Raw genomic sequence first — 24,928 nt, 5'->3', positions numbered from 1 at the left:
CTGAATGGTTTGTCTCTACTAACCTATCGGGACAAAATGTCCATTAACTTATGTAAATTTTAATCAAGTTTCTCTCCTTAACTCAGGCCTGTGAACCCTGGCCTATCCTTGAGTATCGAAATAAGGAACAACCCCTCTTTAACAGTCCCTCCTAGGCTTGGTTGACCTCAGGGAAAAACATTCTGTAACAACTGTCCAATCACATCACCCTCATATACCACTCCCCACACCTAATATTTTCTGGCCTTGTTTTAAAAGGGTACCTGAGATTTGTTTTAATCAGGTGTGATAAAATACACAGATGTAAAAGTGATTGGCATTGAAAAAAGGCTTTTCTAGTCATTGATCCCTACAATCAAGAGGCACAGAAGGACATGCAGGGCCATATGATGGAGCACCAGGGTTCATCAGGAGGCAGAGGAAGTGGGGGGTGATATGGTTTGCCTCTGTGTCCCCATGGAAATCTCACCTTGAATTGTAGTAATCCCCACATGTCAAGGATGGGACCAGGTGGAGGTAATTGAATCATAGGGGTGGTTTCCTTCATGCTGTTCTCATGATAGTGAGTGAGCTTTCGTGAGAGCTGATGGTTTTATAAGCATGTGGCATTTCCCCTGCTGGCTCTCACTCCATCCTGCTGCCCTGTGAAGAAGGTGCCTACTTTACCTTCTGCCATGACTGTAAGTTTCCTGAGGCCTCCCAAGCAATGCAGAACTGCGAGTCAATTAAACCTCTTTCCTTTATAAATACCCAGTCTCGGGTATTTCTTCATAGCCATGTAAGAGTGGACTAATACAAGGGGGAAACCAGTAACAAAAGCCGTTATTTTGGTTTCTGCAGGAAGAAATGGGGAGGCAGGATAAGCAGGTGTAGAGGTGGCTAGTCTGAATAATTTCAGCAAACTCTGCAGCATGTTGGCTGTTCCTATTTGTCTGGTGCCTAGTCCTGGGGTGATTAGGTCAGAGGAATAGCGGTCCATGTGTAAAGCCCTGTGAGATCTTAATAAAGGAGGTGGTAAAGGCATGGGCTCCAGATTGATTGTCTTGCATATGAAAAATGTGTTCATTAACATGTGAATTATTTACTGTCTCTAGGAATTGGTTAGCTCTGGGAGAGCCAATCCCTCCAGGCCAGCAAGGGCCCAACTGTCAAAGCATCAAAAATACAGAATACAAAGACATGATTTGCCTTATAAACATGACTATTAAGCACTCATTGACTCCTCTCTACAAAAGAAAAGATAATTTTGCCTGACCTCTGGGATCTTTGCTGATATCATGGTCACAATAGTCTCCCTATTGCTATTAATATAATCTTCCTTTCTTTTATTTCAATAACCTTTTGAAAAAATCTCTCTTTACTCATGTCTGGATTTCTTTTTTATTCCATACTAAGGAGACTGACCATTAGGTTCAGCTTAGTCACTTCAGTAGGTTTGGGAGGTGTGGTGGGTTATGCCAGATGGGCCCAGTGCAGGTCTATATGAGATTGAGCCTGCTGCCTTATGATTTATGAGAAGAAAATCTTTTATTTTTTAAAGAGTTTCATCAGAGTTAGTATATTAGTTTCCTATTGCTGTGGTAACAAATTATCAAACACGTAGTGGCTTACAAAAATACAAGTGTATTATCAAACAGTTATGGAGGTCAGGGGTCTAAATTAATCTCACTGGGTATCAGCAAGGTTGGTTCCTTCTGGAGGCTGTAACTATTTTCAGCTTCGAGAGGCTGCCCCCACTCCTTGGCATGTGGCTCCCTCTGTCTTCAAAGCCAGCAATGGTCAGTTAAATGTCTCTTATATTGCATCACTCTGTCTCTTCTGCCTCTCTCCTCCACTGTTAAAATACACTTGTGATTACAGGGGACCCACCCAGAAAATCCAAAATAATTTATTTATTTATGTTTTTATATGATTTTAGAGATAGGGTCTCCCTATGTTGCCCAGGCTCGTCTTAAACTCCTGGCCTCAAGCAATCCTCTCACCTCAGCTCCAAAAGTGCTGAGATTACAGGTGTGAGCCCCCATGCTCAGCTTATTTGTTTTAAGTTCGGTTAATTAGCAACCTCAATTCCATCTGCGACCTGGATTTCCCTTTGCCATATGATGTGATGTATTCATGGTTTGCAGGGATTAGGGCGTAGACAGCTTTGAGAGACCAATTATTCTCATTATAGTCTGGCAAAAGTGCCCCATGAATGCCAGCCTATTCAGCCCCATCAAGGTTGGCCTTACTTCACCAAATGAAAAATAATCTGAGATGTTCCATTGAAATAACTATTGCATAAAGGAAATCTGAAAGTATTAAAAATTATTTCAACAGAGAAAAATGGCATAGATCTGGCTCATCCATTTTGAGATTTAATGTCAGAAACAGAATTTTGATTATATTATTTACAGAGTTTTATAGATTTATATAGTACAAATGAATTAAAAAGAGGATTCTTGGCCGGATACGGTGACTCACGCCTGTAATCCCAGCACTTTGGGAGGCTGAGGTGGGCGGATCACAAGGTCAGGAGATGGAGACCATCCTGGCTAACATGGTGAAACCCTGTCTCTACTAAAAATACAAAAAATTAGCCGAGCGTGGCAGCATGCGCCTGTAGTCCCAGCTACTCGGAAGGCTGAGGCAAAAGGATGGTGTGAACCTGTGAAGCAGAGCTTGCATTTAGCTGAGATTGCACTGCTGCACTACAACCTGGGGACAGAGCAAGACTCTGTCTCAAAAAAAAAAAGGATTGTCGCATCAGCAGGAACCTAGCACTTGCCCAAGTTTCCTGCCTCAGTTTCAATATTCATTTGTATGTAATCACTGTAGGTACTTCAACATCATTGACAGAGCAAGGGTTTCATGAAACAGAAACAGAAAATGGTAAAGTTGGAATTTGATCACAGGTCCAGCTGTGAGACCTTGAGTCAACTACTGGAAAATGATGATATAATTATCTACCATGAAATATTTTGTGGTATTCATGAAGATATATTTAAATATATTATATTAGAAAATGTAATCTACATTACCTTTTCAAAAATAATAATGAATTTCATGTGTAAAAATGATTTTTATCCTCAAGGTCCTTTTTTCTCCCATCTGAACCGTTATCTTTGTAACTGTGTTTCTGCTTTCACTCCCACCTATCTTTAATCCACTTCACCAACTGGATTTAAAATATGATAAAATTTAAAATTTAAATTGAATCATGCTGTCCTCAGTTAAATTGCTTAGAGATTTGACATTGCATATTACCTTATCTAAAAGGATACATTAATCCATTAATTCAATTAACATTTATTATCTTAGGCTTTTTCAAACAAGTTAGTGAGCAAGCCACAATTCCAGAACTTATGGATTTCAGAAAATGTATCTATTTTTCCCCCTAAAGAGTCAATTATAGTCCAAGGCCACACCAACCTCCACTCACCTGGTCCCCACTGTACTCTGAAGAGTCAATTATAATCTAAGATAATATGACTAGGAGAAAACGTAGAAATAGTGAACATAAAGAGTGCCTGCATAAACACCTTTATATGGGTGTGCATGAGAGAGAGAGAGAGAGAGATGGCTAAGAAATCATGTTACATGATATAAAAACATGATAGAGACCCATAGGAAAATAAAGGGCTTGATCAATTCCACGTACATAGCAACACTGCACTTCAAAGCAACTCTCCTCAATAGGGCTGAAGACCCTGCCTTTAGCTGCAGTGCCTGTGGATTCCATTATTGTATGTTTTCCTTTTGGTAAAGGGATTATCTGATCAGTTTTCTAAAACAGGCACTTTTTCTTGTAACATGATTTGTTTTAAGAGCTCTTCTAGTATTTGGTCAGAAGCTTCAGGCAATATCACAAAAGCTATAACTGAAAGAAGGTGACACAGAAGATTAGTCACTTTTTACAGGTGTATGGGCACTTTTTACGAAAATGTTCATTCCATATTGCTTTCCTCAAAGGAATCTTAAAGAAATTTTTTCATATCAATGTAAAACCCTGTGGTGTAGGAGAAAGGAAACGAACTTTGAAGAGAAACGACTCACATTTCAGCTCTTATATTAACAAGTTGCTTGGGTTTTGGCAATTAATACCCTTTCTGAATCTCCTTTCTCACCTTTACACAGATAATGTCTGCATCAAAGGCTTTTCTTATAAGGTTTAAATATGTCCTACGCATTGCTTAAGAAATACCCAATCCATTCTCTTCTACATCTACTCCTTATTTGAATTATTTGGATAATTTTTTGTAAGTTGGCCCATCTTTGGGAAGAAGAGTTTGGAACTCTTACAGAAATTCTTACAAGACTAGAAATTTCTGGATGGTACAGTCTAAGAAATGAAGTATTTCAAAATATTTTTATTTAACCTATTTCCAGAAGGATTTTCAGTAGCTATAACTCTAGTTTTAAATTTAAAAATGCTTACAATCAGGAACCATAATTATTCTTTTTTTTTTCTTAATTCTTAGTACTTACGTCAGTGCCTGACACATGGAAGGCAGGCCATAAACACGCTGATAAAATAGCAAAATCATGTTATGAACAGAACTGATAGAAAAATATGCAGGTAAATAAAAATAAAATTAAAACTAAAGCTTATCTCTCACATATCTATTGGTAATCAGGAGTATTAGACTAAGAACTGTCATTATTGATATATTTTAATATTACTGTATTATTTTACAAAGCACTTAATACAAGCTAATAACCATAACCGTACTTGGCTTTTTTTCTCAACTTCTTTTATGAGAGGTGAAGCAATTTGGATTCAGTAGTTCTCATCATTCTTTGGGATGAGAGACATACATTTATCTGAAGAAGAAACTGAAAAAAATTTAACTCAAGATATCCTCTCAAAACAGAGCATGTTATCATTACATTATTAGTTTGGTGAACAAGGCCAATTGCTACTCAAAGCCTTTTTATAAGCAATAGTATCCAGAAATATATATATGTCTATAGTGGCCAAGGTCAAGCTTATTATATTAAAAACATGTATAACACATCTACAAGGAGCTTGTATAACATTACCTGGGCCAAGTAACTTTTTGAAGCTGTAATCTGGTCTAATTTGGTACTGTGAGAAGCTAGAGGATTGAATAATTCTCATTCCTTCAAATTGAGTAAAGCCACAACTAATTTTGTATCACCAGAAAATTCTCAGTCATCTTGAACTGAGTTGTCTAACTTCTGTGCTTGCAGTGTCCTGGTGGTGGGTTCAGTGTCCATGCTTCTTGGTTATGTCCCCTGTCCCATACGGTAATTCTAATACCACGAGGCTTACCTGCTACTGAGCTCTCTTTCTGCCTAGTTCTTCCTGTAATAATGAATAGTTTCAAGTTCACCTTAATTTCCTACATATAGGATTCCTAGGTTTGATCTTGAGGTTGGTAGGGATCCTGAGTGTGTCCTTCCTGTAATAATGAATAGTTTCAACTTCACCTTAATTTCCTACATATAGGACTCATAGGTTTGATCTTGAGGTTGGCAGGGATCCTGAGTGTGTCTATACTTCGTTCCTCCTTTTCCTTATATCCAGTTATCTTCTCAGCTCATTCTAACACATTGGACTTTGTATATAGCTATAGCTCCCTACATCATTGCCCACTTGGAAGTTTCAAAGCGTTTTTGACTCATGCTACATGAAGTCAAACTCATTATTTCTACTAAATAAAACCAAACAAAAGCATATTATCCCATCTGTGCTGCTCTCCCTTCATTCCATCCTTGGTGTATTTCTAGCATTTTTAAAAAAATTATAGCCATGGGAACCTACCATGGAATCTTAACTACATACATACAATTTGTATTTTTATGACCATAATCCCTATAGACACAAAGGCTTGCATGGCCTTTCTGCAAGTGGCACCACATTACTCTTGGCTTTCTGCTCAACGGTGATTTGCCTTTCCTATCTCTAAGCCTTTTCATGTGTTAATTCCTTTATGTGGAAAGACTCCCCATATTCACCTTTAATTCACGATGATCTAGTAACTTTTTTCAAGATATTAGCTCCAACTGTAAGAACATCTTGCAGAATTGCCTTATCAGGTCCTATTCTTCTATCATTTGCTCTCAAAAGTCAGTATCTGTTTCCTTTCTGACATATACCAGAATATTATATATATATATGTGTGTGTATGTGTGTGTATACTATATATATGTTTGAATAAAATATTAAATACATATTTAATTAAAATAAAATATAAAATAAATATATTAAAATAAATAAAATATAAAATAAATATATTAACCCAATAATAAATTATTAACCCAATGTCTTGTTTGGTAATTTGTTTATGTTCTAAATCCATAATGCATATTTATTAATTTATTAATCTACTCTGGCATACAAAGATAGTCAATGTATTCTAAGTCATTATAGAAAGAAAATGCCCTTAGCATATGAAAAGAAAAATTTTAATCAGAGGGTAAGAAAGCAACTGAAATAAAGACAAATACATGAATTAGATTAATCAGATGTTTTAATTATAGTTTTTAAACAAATATAAGCCTTTTAGCAGGTCTTGTATTTCCATGGACCTCAGTATCCTCATCTTAAAGATTAAATTACATGTTGCCTCCAGTTCCTTGAGGTTTAAATAATTTATCATTTTATAAAATATGTAAGCTATCCAAAGATTTCCCCCACACAAACACACACTCCCTCCTAGTCTTAAGCCTAAGATAGGAGGTCCAGCCTGCCTTTGTCATTTGGGAAGTGGTTCTGGTTCTCATCAGAAGACATACTGTGGAATATCTCAGCAAGTGTGAAGAGGCTTATCTATTGTTGCCCTCAAGAACTCTATGGTTTTTTTATGTTAATTGGATTGACCACTTATAAATCCAAACTAGGCTGTGCAGATGTCAGCTCAGCCAATGGCTAACCTCTCCTTTCTGTCCAACTATTAATAGAATGAGAATTGAATCACATAAGTGAACTGATTATATATAGAGAAAGTATTAAAATAGGGAGCATAGGCTTATTGCTAATACTTTTTTGAAGCCACCAGAAGCTGGGGCCCATCTCTGTTCATATGTATGAGATTTCTGAAAATAAATCCCTTTTTCAGTTATGAGAAATAAATATCTCCTTGTTTGGCTGGTGGCTGTTACCTTTTCTTTGGCTTGTGACAAGTTTATAAAAGCAGAAACTAACTCACATCGTCTCCAAGAGAGGTAATTTGTCAAATATTAGGATTCATATCAAGGCAGTCCTGAAATAATAAAAAAAATACTATATTCACATATCCAGTCACATAAAAAAGCTAGATTTTAGGCAATTGATGCTGAAAGCATTCAAGTATTTTCACATGGTGTATGTGGCTACCTTTTCTAAGACAGCCTTCTTTGATTAAGTTGGTGGCGTCTTGCGTTTCTGCTATTACAAAGTCAAATGATTTGCTATTGATTTTGCTTTGAACCTGAAGTAATGATATGGTGCTGGCACACATAATGAATGTGAATAGGAGTGTTGCCCCAGGGTTTATTCTCAGAGTAAGCCTTTTTCCCATGTCGCCATTGGGGGTTATTTTTAAATATTAAATAAATTTGAAAAGATTCATGTTATCTTCTTGTTCCCAGTAAGCCCAGTATTTTCAAGGTGCTATCTTAAGATGAGAGAAAACCCTCAGATGTAAGTAATCCTACTGGAAAGATTATATAGGATTTGATCTAATCCTTATTTTTTTCCCACATTTTTTATCTTTGACTTTCATCAAACTAAATCAATGAATATGACTAGTATTGAGGATCTTCTTACCTTAATGGACTTTTTAAAACATCAGCTAAAGCTTGTTATATTTCTAATTTAGAATCCTAACTCCCCTTAATGAAAAGTGTTCCTAAATTCTCATCAGATACTTATTTTGAAAAGATTTTTGTAGCTTCAGAAATTTTTGAGATAAAAGTGAGAAATATGTTTAATTTATTTTATTGAAATATTATTTAAAATATTGTTTATTTTAAAGCTATATTTTTCTCTCCCTTTGATATATTACAGTTTTTTTTATTTTTGTAAATAAATTCTCCTTTTGCATCTCTGGGTTTAAAGTTTAAGTAGTTTTTGATTTAAGCTGGAAAAATGACTTTCAGTTATAATTTAATTTTAGCTAAATTTCATCAAATGTTTACTATGTACCAGGCTCTTAGGTAAGTAATTCATATAACAATGTATTTAATTATTGTAACTCCTCCAGGAGGCAGGTATTCTTTTTCTTTTTTTCTTTTTAAGACGGAGACTCTCTCTGTCACCCAGGCTGGAGTGCAGTGGCACGATTTCAGCTCACTGCCACCTCTGCCTCCCAGGTTGAAGTGACTCTCCTGCCTCAGCCTCTTGAGTAGCTAGGATTACAGATGTCCAGTACCACTCCTAGGCAATTTTTGTATTTTTAGTAGAGATGGGGTTTCACCATGTTGGCCAGGCTGGTCTCAAACTCCTGACCTCAAGTGATTTGCCTGCCTTGGACTCCCAAAGTGCTGGGATTACAGGCATGAGTCAATGAGCCCAGCCGAGGGAGGCATTCTTATTATCCCATTTCAAAGCAGGGAAACTGAGTCTTCTGGGGCATAACTTCCCTAAGGCTACACTGCTGAACAAGTGGAGAAGGGAGATTTGAACCAGCTTTGTCTAAACCAGTATATCAGCCAGGAACCTAGCATAAAAAGACTAGTACAATCTAACTGGGTACTGTAGGGGAGAGTTTCATAAATTTACTATTTACAAAAGTGGGGCAAAGTATAGGGAAATCACTGGGGATAGTGCCACTCCCTTGGACTAGTGAGAACAAAGACTCTTTTTCTTTCAGAAGCGTGAAAGTTCAGTGGAAAGAAGTGATTGCTGGAAACCTGAAGTGCTTGCTAGAACCTGGGCCCCTGAGAGGAGCTGCCCTTTGGTCAGAGCCCATCCAGCTCTTTTTCTCTGATCTCCTGCTTGTGCTTCCAGTCATATAAATCTAAAAAGTAGCCTAAGAGTTAAGGATATAGTCTGTGTTCAGCCTATGAGAACACAGAGCAGAGGGAGAAGTGGGAAGAGGGAACCTGCAGAAGTAAACTGTGGATATTCAACAAAAGTGTGGTGGTTTTGCCATTGCTCCAAGATGTGACAGTCTCTCATTGTCTGAGATAACACTGGGAGTTCTTTGTCTCATGTCCCAGATGATTAAGGAGCAGGGACACAAGGGTGAGGTTGGAGCAAAAGTTTAATAAGCAATAAAGAAAGCTCTCCACTAGTGGAGAGTGGGCCCAAATGGGTTGCCTACTATGAGGCCAGGGTCTGGAGTTTTTATGGACTGGGAAGTGGAAGGAGTGTGCTTAGTTTGCAGGCTGTCTTCAGATTCAGCTTGGCCTGGGACCAATCAGGAGGTGAAGTGATAATTTGTAGGGGCTACTCAGCTTGGCCTAGGACCTTGGCCCAGGACCAATCAGGAGCTTAAGTGATGATTCATAGAGGCTGGGCTCATAGTCCAAAAAGAAAAGTGCCCACTGGAGCCCTCCATGTTCATGCCCACAAAAGGAGAAGAAACATTTCCCAAGGAGCCTACTGATTATGCAAAGAACAAAGAGCAAAGACATTTCTATGTCAGGCCTATTCCCTTATCTGAGTGAGCCAGTGGTTTGTGCGTGTTTTTTTCTGAGTGGGCTGGAGGTTCTCCCATCTGTGCAACTGCGGGCATGTCTCTAGGCACAAGCCCCTGTGCTAGTTCCCTTATTGGTGCCTGCAGCTTGATTTTTACTCCAGACTGCTTTTTTGTGTTATGTGGGGCTGAGGCACCAGCCTATGGGTCAAGGGCTTTCCAGGGACCCCTCCCTTGCTGTCTACCTAAAGCAAGCTAACTAACTCCTCTCACTAGTCCTTTCATTGTGCATCTTTGGACCACCTATGTCAAGATTCTGGGATTGTGAGCAAAAAATTCAGATTTCTGAGTCTAGGGGTAATGCCTGGGAGTCTGCATGACAAGAGTCATATAATTTTATATAAGATTGCATATAACTTCTCAGAGAAGACTTGAAGAATGTAGCAATAATAACCTTTAGATTTCATAGGAGCTATTATAGAGAAGCAGTATCAAGATATGAGATGTTTAAAAATACTCGAGCAAGAGAGACCAAAGACTAATGAATGAAACTTACAGGATGATAGGTATCCGTTTAACATAAGGAAGAACTATTTTGTGACCTAAGCTGTCGATCTAAAGATGATACTACCAGAGCTGCTTTTGTTCTTAGAAGTGTTGAAGCAGTAAATGTTTGATGAGATAATAAATGTAAAATGCTTTGGAAAATGTAAATTTAAATGATGATAATGATGGCAACAATGATGAGGAAGACAGCTGTAATAGTTTATTTGCATTGAAGAACTGAACTGTACAATTTTAAAGATGTTAATAGTGAAGAAAGGGAATAACTGTAAATATACTGGCAGGTGTCATCCCGGTATCATGCCAAGTGCTTTATGCTGCCTTATCTAATGGGATCTGCAACAACCCTGGAAGATAAATATAAGTATCCTCAGTCACAATTGAGGAAGGAGAGGTTTAGAAAAATTATGTAAAATATAGTAAGAACCTAAGGATTTTGGTTTCACAACCTAGATTCCTATCTCATAGGCCTTTATATTGGATAGATTGAATTACCGAATCTCTCACACATTAGAGTATGGCTTCCGTTATTATCTATTCTAGTTCCAAATTGGACATTCTAAGTATTCCGTATGTACTGTATGCACTGTTCTATATTCTATTGAATACAGAACAGGTAGCCACTAGGTTATATCATTGGTTCCATACTTGGGATGAAACCTAACCAGCAACCTTGCTTAGAGTCAATAAATAAAGAGATACAAGACATCAATTTATTAAGCTGTATAATTCTCCTACACAGTCTGGAATAGGATGAAGAGGTCTCAGTAAGGGTGTAGATCTTTATGTTTGATAATGCAAATTCTAAAGTGTTGAGTGGAGTGTTCAGAAATAGCCCCTGAGACTTTGGAAGCATTGAGAGCCATTCCTATTGTTAAATTTAGTTGCTGAACAATTCTGGTGTTTTGACCTTCTTATTTCTCTGTGAGAAGTCAAGCCAGCAGTTCCTAGCATGAGTTCAGATTTCTGCAGAATGTGAGAGTTGAAGATTTTTTGCTTTGTTCATTTCAGCATAATCACTGGAGAGTGATTCATTTGTATAAGAGAGCAACTTGAGAGGAAAATGGTCACAGCCTTTAAAGGGCAAGCTCATTTTTGTCTTGTGTTAGACTATGTCAGGAATGAAGGGCTTTTAAATTGTGACAACTGCCTACCTCCTGCAATAACATTCATCACCATTATCACCTTCAGACAAGACTTGGGGTACAAATTGAAAGGCAATTGTAAGATATTTCACAAATTGACTTGAATATTGAAGATTCAATTAGACAGATTGCTTTGACTTTGTTTGCATAGCTGTTGAAATGTGTGCTCCGTGAAAAGATTTCAGCTATTAAGTGCCAGAAAAATGGAGGGAAAAATCCATGTGATGCTTTAAGCCTCTTCACTCATAGCTTTATCATCCAGCCTGTTTCTTTCATTGAAGGAATTTTTTTACACATAAATAAACATCCTGATTAATGGCTTCAGTGAACAGATTCAGCTTTTTGCATTTTTCTCTTGATTGTCCATTTTTGGTCTCAGATTCTCTACAATTTTGGAATATCTATCCATCTGTCTTTATCGCTTTTGTATATGACTTGGGTTTGTTTGCTTTTTTTTAAAAAAAAAAATCTTCTCTCTTCAGAAAAAAACTCTAGAAGTGTAGAAACTGTCAACATTATGTACACTGGATATTTGGATATTGCGTAGCATAGTGTTAAGGACTCATGGCTTGTAATTCAAATGTTGGTATCAGTCAAACAGTTGAGATTGAGAATAGAAATACAGAGCTGTGGCTGGAAAGCTAGATCCTGGAGGCTGAAAAAACAATTTGAACTAGAAATGAGGTGCTCATGTCTCTGATAGATTTCTATGGCTAATTTCCTAGCAGTCTGCACTTCTTCTATTTATCTTCTTCCATGGAGGTCATGACCAGAGCAGAGCTTACTGACAGACCCATGTAAAGTTAGAGGACAGTGGATTATCTAGAATAGACCTTGATCTCTCCTAAGAAGGAGAATGAGGAGATTGTCCATACATTGAATCTGACTTTCCTCAGCTTCAAACTGTGAAACCTAGATCCAGCCTCAGCTAAATCATAACACCTAATTATTCCCCAGTGCCTTGAAAACCACAACTATCTCTCTGTTAGAGCTCCACATATTCCAATTTTCCCAATTTTATCTACTCTTAAAATATAGCTTGAACATCATCTCTAAAGACTAACTTCTCTAACCTTTAGAGCAGACAAAATCACTATTTTGTCTAAAGCTAAATTCTTTATTCTCTTACAATAATTACTACCATTTCCTAAATCATTTATATGTTTCACATGAATGCATTTCTCTTAGAATCCCCATAAGTCTCAGTGTGGTGCTAGACGTATGGTAGTACTTAAAAGATCCTCTTCCTTGACCTAATCCTTACATATTGGAGGGATCACCTACTAGGATTTTCAAGGAAGAGAACAGTCTTTCTTTCTCTTCTCAGTCTCAGTTCTTCCAGAAGCATTTCTCACTGAAGGAAGAGCATTCCAGGAAGCTTAGCACTAGGCTAAAAGTTTAGAGTTCATATAATTGAGTAACAGCTGAAACATGAAAAAAAAAAAATGCCAAGCTGAGAAAAATTTAAACAAACGAAAACATTTATTAGATCAAGTTGATAAAGGTTGAATGACAGAATCACAGACCATTTTCCTCAAGGCATTGGAAATGAGATGTTTGACCTCTGTCATTTCTGAGACTTGTAGTTGCTCAGAAAGTATTTGCTGAATGAATAGTTACATATACGAGGCACTGAGAATATAAGGTACTTAGGAAGATTGATATAAATATTATCCTCAAGTTATTTAGGATAAAAAGCCCTTTTAACCTTTGTGCTATATATGAATTTTTTTTTTGTTTCAAATGACAAAGTTTCTGGATCCTTAATGTTCCTGTCAAACTCCTCTATGTGGTCTCTAGCTCTCTCTGGAAGCTGATATCATTATTGTCACTTTCTACCTTCTTGTAAACTGTATATACAAAAACACTAGAGTCTAGTAAAATTATAGCCTCTTCCCTAAGAGTTCCATAATGACTTAGGATATATACAAAATGATTTATACTACTGAGTCTCTATGGAAACACATCACATCTCATAAGATATTTTTAACATTTTTAAGGAAGAGGCATAAGTTGTGAATCCCAAAGCAGCAACATGTAGTGATTGGAAGGCAATGCTATGGGTTTGCAGCAACTGTAAATTGTGTTTTAGGGATCCCAGTGGAGCCACTAGGAAATGAAGAGGAAAAGTTAGTGTTAAAAATAAAGAGAAAATAAAATAAAAAGGCAGGTGTGATGTGCCCACTTTCAGACTTGGCACTTTGAAAATGGACAAAAATTACTGCAGATATAAAAAAGGTAAAAAATCTCTTGGCAAACACCACTGTAAATTTGCAATAAATAAATTCAGTAATAAACATTTAAAATATAACTGTGAAAGGAATTTAAATTACGCCTGCTCAAACTTGGGATGGCCTTCCTGATGGGAAAAAATAAGTGGCCTTATTTGGAAGATCAAAAGTAATTCCAAATAAATAATTATCCCACTGAGATTAAAGTCTTTGGAGATTATATTCTGAGATAAATAAAAAAATTCATAATGATGTAATTGATTTTTTAGAATTAATTATATATAAATGTTGTTGTTGCCCATTGATTGTGTTAGTGAGGCTGCATGATTGATTGGGCAAGATGCAAATATAAATGAAGGCTATTACTTTACCTCCATTATTTAAAGTTTTATTTTTTACAATATACCAACTCCATGCTGTTTCCTTTATAAGAACAAAAAATGACCAGAAGGAATCAACAAGTTCAAGTAGTTAGAGTTAGAGACTGGAACTTTTGTTATATAAGTTTAATAAGAGTCTTCATTTTATCATTGGCTCATGAAGAAATCCAGTGTCCCATTTGGTGAACTTAATTTTCCTCTCTGGTGTTTTTCCATATTCTATGCTAAATATTAGGCCATGATGTTATATCATTGAGTGGAACTTCTAGGCCATAAAAAATACTGTAAGCCTTTCAGAATTGCAATTTCCAAAAGGGAAAAAAAAACTTTAATAATAGAAGTATCTAACTGAAGACACTTGGTATTAAACTGGGGGCACAAGAAATGAAAGGGTGGGTTCATGAACCTTAAATTTCCCAGTGAACATCATTGTGCCTAAGTAAACTCTCCTTTTATGAGCCATTTTGTTGAGACATTAGTTTCCGTCTCTACCTTTGTAATCTCAGTTTCAGGTAATCAGTTAAAAAACCAGAAGTTTATACAGCTTTACATCAGTAGCCAGGTCTGCAGATAATTATGTATTTAGAAGTATAATAAAATATGTGATTAAGGTATGTGGGCTGTGGGGTGCCACTGACTCAGATTCTTTAAAAACATCAAGGAGAATGAAGTTGTGTAATTTATTTCAACAACAGACAAGTTCATAACAGAAAAAGAATGCTGCATCTTCCTTCCTTTGATTTCTAATAACAATAAGGAAGAAAGGAAAGAATAGTATTTTGACGTAGCCAGACTTTGAGTTGGTGGGAGACATGAACTAATCACGATTAAAGTCACAGAAAAGAACAAAGCAGAGGAAGGAGAAGGAAAGGAGATGGAGAGGATTTGGAGGAAGTTCAGGTGTCACAGGATGTATTGAAGTTTTGACAAATGGTACTGATAAGGCTTCCATATTTTGTTTATACTCATATTCCCAAGTGAAAACAGGGAACGGGTAGATTAGCTTAAAGATGAAAATGAGAGGTAGTGCTCCCTTTAAGCTATATGTGTGCATAGACATATTTAGCATGGAGACTCTGCAAGGAGAGGGTCTACAATCATCAATGAAAGTTTGATTCTTTCTGAAGTGTTGATCATGACAGGGCCAGGACTAGGATAAGGCAAAGAGGGGCCTAGGATGCAGATTTAAGGAGGTGCTTATTCTTAGGGTTGTACAAGTGCGAGATCAATACTTGCAGAATCAACACCTGCACAAACTTGAGAATGAATGTCTTATTAAGTATTGTACCAGAATTGTCTCCCTTGCCTCATGCTAACTTTGACCTTGAACTGCAGTCAGACTGTTTTATTGCTTACTGTCTTTTTGACTTTGGGTAAGTTATATAATTGCTGTGATAGATCCAGAAAGATAGCAACTTGGGCTGTCATTTACCTCTGCTCTCTGTGCAAGAGAGCTGACCTGCACATTTTCATGGCTGCCACAGGGCTTCCTTATGAGCCAATGGGCTTTAGCAGCTTACACAGGTTGAATGATGCCTCAAAGAAGCCACAATTCTTTTTGTTTTTATCTAAGCTGATATTTAATTTAGGATCAAAATCCTAAAGGAGCAGAGTTAGAGAGTTTTAGGCTTTGAGGTGCTGCCAAAGGCCAAGAAAGCCCCTCTGTGTACTAAGGAAATGTGATGAGGTGGTAGATGAGGGAGAAGACAGTGTAGTGTCAGGCTAAGTGCTCTGGTTCTGGAGTAAGCTTGCCATGATTCAAACCTCACCTCTACCAGTTGGGCAAATAATTTAACCTCCAAGCCTCAATTTCCTCATCTAAAAATCAAGGGCAATAATCTTCACAACCAATTGGTAAGTATTAAGAGATTAAAAAATTGCATAAAGCTCCTAATCATAATGACACATAGTTGATTTTTAGTACATATTTATACAATTAAATTTAGTGAACTTTTTCTTCATATAGAATCTAAGTAATTTTGCTAGGTTTATAACAGTATTTACCTTATAAAGTTGTGTAGATTAAATACAGTAATATATGTAAATCACCTACCACCTGCCTGCCACGCAATAGGCTTTTACTAGCTGTTAGCTATTAGCATTCTTTCTTCTTGGGCAATACTTGGGCAGTCATTTCCACAGTGACTAGTATTACGTGAATATTTAAAAGGCACCTGTTGATTTAATTTCTACCATTTCCAGTTTTTCTGTAGCTGTAATCAAATGGAAGAAACCTTGGCACAGTCTGACCATAGGAGTCATTTTGATGAAATAAGTAATCTCCTGTTATTCAAAGACTTCCATTATTCTTTTTCTCCCTCCATGGTATTATTTGTTTATTTTTAAAATAAATTTTACTATATATATTTAAGGTATACAATATGACGTTATGAAAATCATATAGTAAAATGATTACTATGGTGAATCAAATTAACATATCCATCATCTCACAGTTACCCAGTTTTCCCCCTGTGGTGAGAGCAGCTAAGATATCCTTTTTTAAAGCAAAATTCTTGAATACAATACACTATTATTAATTATAGTCCTTATATCATGCATTAGATCTTTAGATTTCCATTATTCTTATTCAAACTCTAAATTTCATAAGGAGTAATGTTCTTTTTGAGGGACAGATACACAAAATTTCTGGCAGTTCTGTTGTTCTTGCCTTTCCAATCCTTGAAGTAAAATCTTACAAAATGCTATAGCAGAAGGAGAGTTCCTCTACATTTTTGCTACTTTTGATTTGGTGGAAAAGACACTTCTAGGTAAGAATTGCAATTGCAATATTTTCAACTAAAATTTTAGAAGTCTTCTCTTCAAGTGCACTGAGTCTGGGGTGAAGTTCTAAAGAAATATAGCAAATATCCAATTGATGGAACATGTCTCAACCTGAGGGGAGGACAGAATATTAGCTTGTGCTTTTATTTGTCTGCAAACCTAGGAATTGTACTGAGAGATTCCATTAGCCTTCTTCCTTCTTTAGTTATAAGGAATAGCTTAAAATTGCATTTATAAATTAAATGCAGAATGGGGAAGAATTTCCTATTTTATTTGGATAAGATTTTGAGGTTTTAATTGAATTTTAATATGTTGCTTTTTATATTATATGTGAATATATTTAAATTATAATTATATGATTTATTATTTAAAACAATGTTTCTATAAATATGTGTAGTTCATTGAAATTCATAAAATGAAACGTGCATATGTTCATTCAACATATATTTATGGAGATTCTACTGTTCCAAATGCAATAACAAAATAATTTATCTCATTTTACAAATAAGATTTGTAAATGTCTGAATTGAATTGAATGTCTATAAAATGATTGTCTTACAGACTTTTGTGTTGATTGACTGCAATACCAGAGGTCTTTTAGTATAATCTTCACCCATTATACTAAACTCTGTTAAAGTAACCCTAATTTCTGTTGATCTGTATTCTCCTTCCATATTCTTTTTTTGACTTCTAAATACTATTCTTTTTTAAGACTTTTATTTTAAGTTTAAGAGTACATTTGCAGGTTTTTTATATAGGTAAATGTGTGCCATGGTGGTTTGTTGTGCAGATTATTTAATCACTCAGGTATTAAGCTTAGTATCCATTAGTTATTTTCCCTAATCCTCTACCTCTTCCCACCCTTCATCCTCTGATAGGCTCCAGTGTGTGCTGTTCCCCTCTATGTGTCCGTGAGTTCTTATCATTTAGCTCCCACTTATAAGTTAGAATATGTGGTATTTAGTTTTCTGTTCCTGCATTAGTTCATTAAAGATAATGGCCTCCAGCTCTATATTCTTAAGTTAAACATTTTATTTTGAAATAATTGTGAAATCACATGAAACAACACAGAAAGATCTTGTGTATCCTTCACCCAGCTTCCCCTGCTGGTAACATCTGCAATACTGTACTACAGTATCACAGCCAGGATATTAATGTTTATATGGCCCTAGATACAGAACATTTCTATCAACACAAGGATCTTTTAGGTGTTACCACACCTACTTTTCTCCTACCCCCATCCTCTCCGTAGCCTCTTATAACCACTACTCTGTTACCCATTTTTACAATTTTGTCATTTCAAGAATGTTATATCAGTGTAGGCAGGTAATCTTTTGGGATTAGCTTTTTTTGTTGTTTCATGTCACATGATTCTGTGCAAGTTTATCCAGGTTGATATGTGCATTGATAGTTCCTTCTTTTTATTGCTGAGATTATTTGTGGTCTGGATGTACACAGTTTGTTTAGTCACTCACCTGTTGAAGGATATCTCGGTTATTTCCAAAAACTGGAAATAACCAAATAAAGCTGCTATAAACATTTGTGTACTAGTTTTAGTGAGACATGATTTCTCATTTATTTGATATAAACACCCACAAGTGCAATTGCTTGGCCTTATTCTAGTTGCATGTTTAGTTTTTTTAAAGAAGTTGCCAAATGATTTTCAAGAGTGGTCGTACCATTTTACATTCCCACCAGAAATGTATGAGTGATCCAGTTTCTTCACATCCTTGCCATCAGTTGATATTGTCATTATTTTTTATTTTAGTCATTTTGATAAATGTGTAGTGGTACCTTATTGTGGTTTTAATTTGAATTTTATAAAGTCTAATGATGTTAAAAATCTTTTCATGTATTTATTTGCCATCTATGTATGTTTTTTGGTAAAATATCACTTCATGATTTTTTGTTCATATCCTAATTGCATTTTTTGAGTCTTTACCATTGAGTTTTGAGAGTTCTTTATATATTTTAGATACTTGTTCTTTGTCAGGTATGTGATTTTGTAGTTTGTGTAGTTTTAAATTGTATAGCTTGTTTTTTTATCCATTCAATAGGGTGTATCACAGGTTTTTAATTTTGATAAAGAAGTCTAATTTATTGAATTTTCTAATCATGGATGGTGCTCATGGTGTCAAGTATAAAAACTCTCTCTTTGCCTAGCTTTCAGTCCTGAAGATTTAAGATTTTCTTCTATGTTTCTTTTCTTTTTCCAAAAGTTTCATAGTTTTACATTTTACATCTAACTCTATGATCCATTTTTATTTTTTTCGTGTGGTTGAGATTCTCTCTTTTACCTGTGGGTATTCAATTACTCTAACACCATTTGTTGAAAAGGGTAACTTTCTTTCATTGAAATGCTTTTTCATGCTTGTCAGATATTAGTGAGGCATATTTATGTGGGTCTATTTCTGCTTTTGCATTCTGTTTAATTGATCTATTTGTCTATCTGTCTGCTTATTATTGTATTATTATCTGTCTTAATTATTGTAACTTTATGATATGTATCAAAATCAGGTAGAACATTTCCCAATGTATTCTTCCTTTTGGAAATTGTATAGCTATTGTAATTTATTTGCTGTTACATATACATTTTAAAGTAATCTTATATATACCTCAAAAATCATAATGGGATTTTGAGAGAAATTGCATCAAACCTGTATATAAATTTAGGGAGAACTGACATATTTACCATATTGAATCTTCCAAACAATGAACATAGTATGTTTTTCCTTTTATATAGATCTTTGATTATATAATTTTTGGCATAAAAGTCTTGTACACATTTAGTTTAATTTGCACTAGAAATGTTATTTTTTGAGCAACTGTAAGTGGCATTATATTGTTAACTTTGAGGCTTTGAATTTATTGCTAGAATACAGAAATGCACTTTATTTCTTCCATTTCCCTTTCTTGGTGTAGTACTAGCTAGAACTTCCAGGAAACATGCTTGCCCCTACCCCAACCTTTTTTTTTTTTTTGCCTTAGTGGGAAAGCATTCAGTCTTCCTCCACTGAGTATAATGTTAACTATAGGTTATTAAATGTGCCCATTGTTGAGCTGAGGAATTGAGGAAATTTCTGTCTATTCCCTTTTTTTGGTTTCTATTATAAATGATTATTTATGCTTTTTATGCATTGATTGATACAATCATATGATTTTTCTTATTTTGTATGATAATATGGTGGATAACATTGATTAATTTTTAAATATTTAGACAGTCTTTCTGGGAATAAACCCCACTTGGTTATGGTGTATAATTCTTTTTATGTATTGTTGAATTGTATTTGTTAATATTTTAAAGAACTTCAGTATCTATATTTATGTATAATATTATCCTGTAGTTTTATTTTCTGTACTGTGTTTCTCTGGTTTTGGTATTGATATGGTTTAGGTTTGTGTCTCTGCCCAAATCTTATGGTTGAATTGTAATTCCTAATGTTGGGATGAGGGACCTGGTGAGAGGTGATTTGATTATGGGGGCAGACTTCCTCTTTGCTGTTCTTATGATAGTGAGTGAGTTCTCTTGAGATCTGGTTGTTTAAAAGTGTGTAGCACCTTACCCTTTCCTCTCTTTTTCCTCTGGCCACGTAAGACATGCCTGCTACCCGTCACCTTCTGCCATAATTGTAAGTTTCCTGAGGCTTCCCTAGCCATGCTTCCTGTACAGCCTGCAGAACTGTGAATTAATTAAAAAAAATTTTTTTGAAATGAATTACTCAGTGTCAGGTAGTTATTTATAGCAATGTGACAGTGGAATAATCCCTCTTCACCTGTGCTTCCTGTACGGCCTGAAGAATTGTGAGCCAATTAAACCTCTTTTCTTTATAGATTACCCAGTCTCAAGTAGTTCTTTATAGCATTGGGAGAACTGACTAATACAGGTATTAAGATAATGCTAGTTTCAGAAAATGAATTCTTAAGTGTTCTCTCCTTTTCTATTTTATTAGATAAGATTCTGTAGAATTTACATTAATGCTTTAAATATTTGGCAGAATTCGAATTCTCCACCGAAACAATTTGGGCCTGGAGATTTCTATTTTACAAGTCTTCAAATTAGAAATTCTATTTTCTTAACATTTATAGGTATTTTTAAGTGATTTGTTCCATACTGAGTGAGTTATGGCAAATTATATTTTTTGAGAAATTGGTTTACTTATTTTAAGTTGTCAAATTTATGTAGAGTTGTTTGTAGTATTTCTTATTATCCTTTTAATGTCTGTAATTTCTACAGTGATGTCCACATTTTATTCCCAATATTGGTAATTTGTATCTTCTTTTTTCTTTGTTAGGTTTGATAGAGTTTTCTCAATTTTTAAAATATTTTCAAGGCACTGGCTCTTTGTGTTACTAATTTTGTCATTTTCATGTTTTAAATTTTATTGATTGCTGCCCTTATCTTTATTAGTTTTTTCTTCTTGCTTGCTTTGGGTTTATTTTTCTCTTCTTTCTTCTAAGTTTTTCAGGTAGAAGCTCAGATTATTGACTTGGGACTTTTCTTCTTTTGTAATGTTTACATTTACTGCTATATATTTTCATTGAATCACTGCTTTAGCTGTGTTGCAACCATTTTGATATATTGTATTTTTATTTTATTGTATTTTTATTCAATTTAATATATTTTTTGTTATTTCCCTTGGCACATCCTCTTTGACCCATGTGTTTGGTCCCAAGTATTTGGTAACTTTTCTCTTATCTTTCTGTTATTGAATCCTACTTTAATTCAATTTTGTTGAATAGCATACTCTATGTGATTTCAATTGTTTTAAATTTTTTGAGGTTTGTTTTGTGGTCCAGGATATGATGTACTATGTTATGTATTTTATGCACACTTGAAAATAATGTGTATCTTGCTGTTACTGTGTAGATAGTTCTGCATATATTGATTCAATCTTGGTGTATGTAAGTTCTTCTGTATTGTTGGTGATTTTCTGTGTAGTTGTTCTATCAATTTTTGATAGCAGGTCATTGAAGTTTCTCATTATAATTATGAATATGTTTATTCCTTATTTCAGTTCTACCAGTTTTTGCTTCACCTTTTTGCATTATTTTGTTGGTACATACACATTTAAGATGCTATGTATTCTTGGTTGATTGGCCTTTTAATCCTTTACAATGTTCCTCTTAGTCTCTAGTAATTTCTTTGCTCTGAAGTCTATTTAATCTGATATTAATATAGCCACTTTTTCTTTCCTTTGTTGATTTTTGCATGATATATATTTTTTCCATCTTTTTACTTCCAGGATGCCTATGCAGTTATATTTAAAGTGTGTTTTTTGTAGAAAGTATAAAGTTGAGTTACTTTCTAAATCTGCATTACCAACCTCTGTATTTTTCTTTGTGTAGTTATGCCATTTACATTTAATGTATTTATTAATATGTTAGGGCTTAAGTCTACCATTTTGTCAAGGATTTATTTGTTTGCACCTATTGATGCTTCCTGGATGCTGACTTCTTCAGTTTGAATCCTGGTAACTGTCAGACAAAAAGAAAACCCAGAAAACTTGCCATCATGTTGTTTCTTGGGTTCTGCAGTCCCTAAATGGTCTTTTTTTTTCCATATTAGAGTATTGTGTTTGTTTATATATTATACCCAGATTTTTAGTTATATTTAGCAGAAAAAATAGGAAAACGTATATTTATCTCATTTCAGAAGTGAAGTATGTTAAAAGAGAGGAGACTTCACCAAATACCTCATTTCATTTTTAATTTTTCTACATTTCAGAGAGGGATTCTTACATTAGATTGAAATACTCCATCTACTGGCCAATTCTACATGTTAGTTTCTTCTGCTGTCTTTCTGCTAATGTCAACTCCCTAAAACACATACATGTAAAGACATATACATACACATAAGTCCTTTCCCAGTTGCTTAAAATATACTATATATGACAAAGTTCTTAGATTAGGAATAAATTTACATTAAAAAATTAATTCGTTCTTAAGTTCTAAACTATTTTACCTTAGTTTTGTTTTTATTCCTTTCCTAATAAATATAAACTCATATTTCTTGAGCCGAGCTACCTTTTTTTATGTTTGTTTGAATTTGTTAAGTATGTACTATGTGCTACACCCCCCAGAAGCCTCATGAACCCATCTAGAAGGCGTTTGTTTATTTCTTTAACAAATAGACCCCTGTTAGACATTCAAGTAGAGATGTCAAGTGGTCAGTTGCATCTACAAATACATAGTTCAAGTTAGAGTTTAGAGTTATAAAATTTAAAGTTATTAAAAATAAAACAGTATTTTAATCATGGCTTAACATAAAATTACTGATGAACTGGAATATGTAGAATAATCACAAGGGCACAGAGCTGAATAATATTTACAAAGCAATAGAGAAACAGGAGTAATAAAAAGAGACATAGTCTCTGCCCTAATGTTACTAATAGTCTGAAAGAGAAGAAGTATAAATCTCGCTATGCTCTTCTAATTAAGAAGTTTTATGTAATAAAAATTTGAATCTAAGTATCTTTTTTATGGCACAAATAAGTTTAGTTTCAAGCGTTTATAAGAGACATGAGAATGCACACATTGCCCCATTTTTGAGACCTCTCTTATTGTTCTATTCTCATTGTCTGTACTATCCTCCTTCTCCTGTTTTCTTCCTAGCTAATTCCTACTCATCTTTATAATCCAATTCTAACATTACCTCCCCTGAAATGCCTTCACTAATGCCCCCCTCGTATCATCCATAATCCTAAAATTGTATTTTGTAAGTAAAATAATAGTAATAAAAATGGAATAACAGTCATCATCCATCTTGTCAACCATTCATTCTAGATCTTCCTCCCACATGGGTAGCTCTTGAACTAGTCTAGGTGGCTTGTCTTGTAGTGTTATACAAGGTCATAAGAAATATGAGACTATGGTTTTACTTTTTAGTTTATGGGATGCTTTACCTCCCTTAATTAGTAGATGCATATACTTAGGAATGGGGAGAGTATTTTAATTGATCAACATTAGAAAGTTATTGAGTTCTCAGAATCTAGAGGGCATGATAATAATTATTATGAAAGGGACTGATTACGACTGCTTCAAAGAAGGGAGGTGAAGAAGGCAAGTTATGTCAGGAAATTTCTTTCTCTTGCCTGATTGCCCTGGCCAGAACTTCCAATACTATGTTGAATAGGAGTGGTGAGAGAGGGCATCCTTGTCTTGTACTGATTTTCAAAGGGAATGTTTCCAGTTTTTTCCTCACTCAGTATGATATTGGCTGTGGGTTTGTCATAAATAGCTCTTATTATTTTGAGGCACGTTCCATCAATACCTAGTTTTTTGAGAGTTTTTAGCATGAAGTGCTGTTGAATTTTTTCAAAGGTCCTTTCTGCATCTATTGAGATAATCATGTGTTTTTTGTTGTTTGTTCTGTTTATGTGATGGATTACATTTATTGATTTGTGTATGTTGAACTGGCCTTGCATCCCAGGGATGAAGCCGACTTGATCATGGTGGATATGCATTTTGATGTGCTGCTGGATTCAGTTTGCCAGTATTTTATTGAGGATTTTTGCATCAAAGTTCATCAGGGATATTGGCCTTAAATTTTCTTTTTTTGCTATGTCTCTGCCTGGTTTTGGCATCAGGATGATGCTGAACTCATAAAATGAGTAAGGGAGGATTCCCTCTTTTTCTGTTGATTGGAATAGTTTCAGAAGGGATAGTACCAGTTCCTCTTTGTACCATTGGTAGAATTCAGCTGTGAATCTGTCTGGTCCTGGACTTTTTTTTTGCCTCAATTTCAGTACCTGTTATTGGTCTATTCAGAGATTTGACTTCTTCCTGGTTTAGTCTTGGGAGGGTGTATGTGTCCAGGAGTTCTTCTAGATTTTCTAGTTTATTTTTGTGAAGGTTTTTATAGTGTTCTCTGATGGTAGTTTGTATTCCTATGGGATTGGTGGTGATAGCCCCTTTATCATTTTTTATTGTGTCTGTTTGATTCTTCTCTCTTTTCTTTATTAGTCTGGCTGGTGGTCTATCTATTTTGTTGATCTTTTCAAAAAACCACCTCCTGGATTCACTGATTTTTTGAAAAAAAAAATTTTGTGTGTCTCTATCGCCTTCATTTCTGCTCAGATTTTTGTTATTTCTTGTCTTCTGCTAGCTTTTGAATTTGTTTGCCCTTGCTTCTCTGGTTCTTTTAATTGTGATGTTAGGGTGTCAATATTAGATCTTTCCTGCTTTCTCTTGTGGGCGTTAAATGCTATAAAATTTCCACCTACACAATCTTTAAATGTGTCCCAGAGATTCTGGTATGTTGT

This window comes from Colobus angolensis, unplaced genomic scaffold (assembly GCF_000951035.1).
Source record: "Colobus angolensis palliatus isolate OR3802 unplaced genomic scaffold, Cang.pa_1.0 Scaffold178, whole genome shotgun sequence".
Taxonomy (NCBI): Eukaryota; Metazoa; Chordata; class Mammalia; order Primates; family Cercopithecidae; genus Colobus; species Colobus angolensis.
This window is presented reverse-complemented; position numbering follows the sequence as displayed.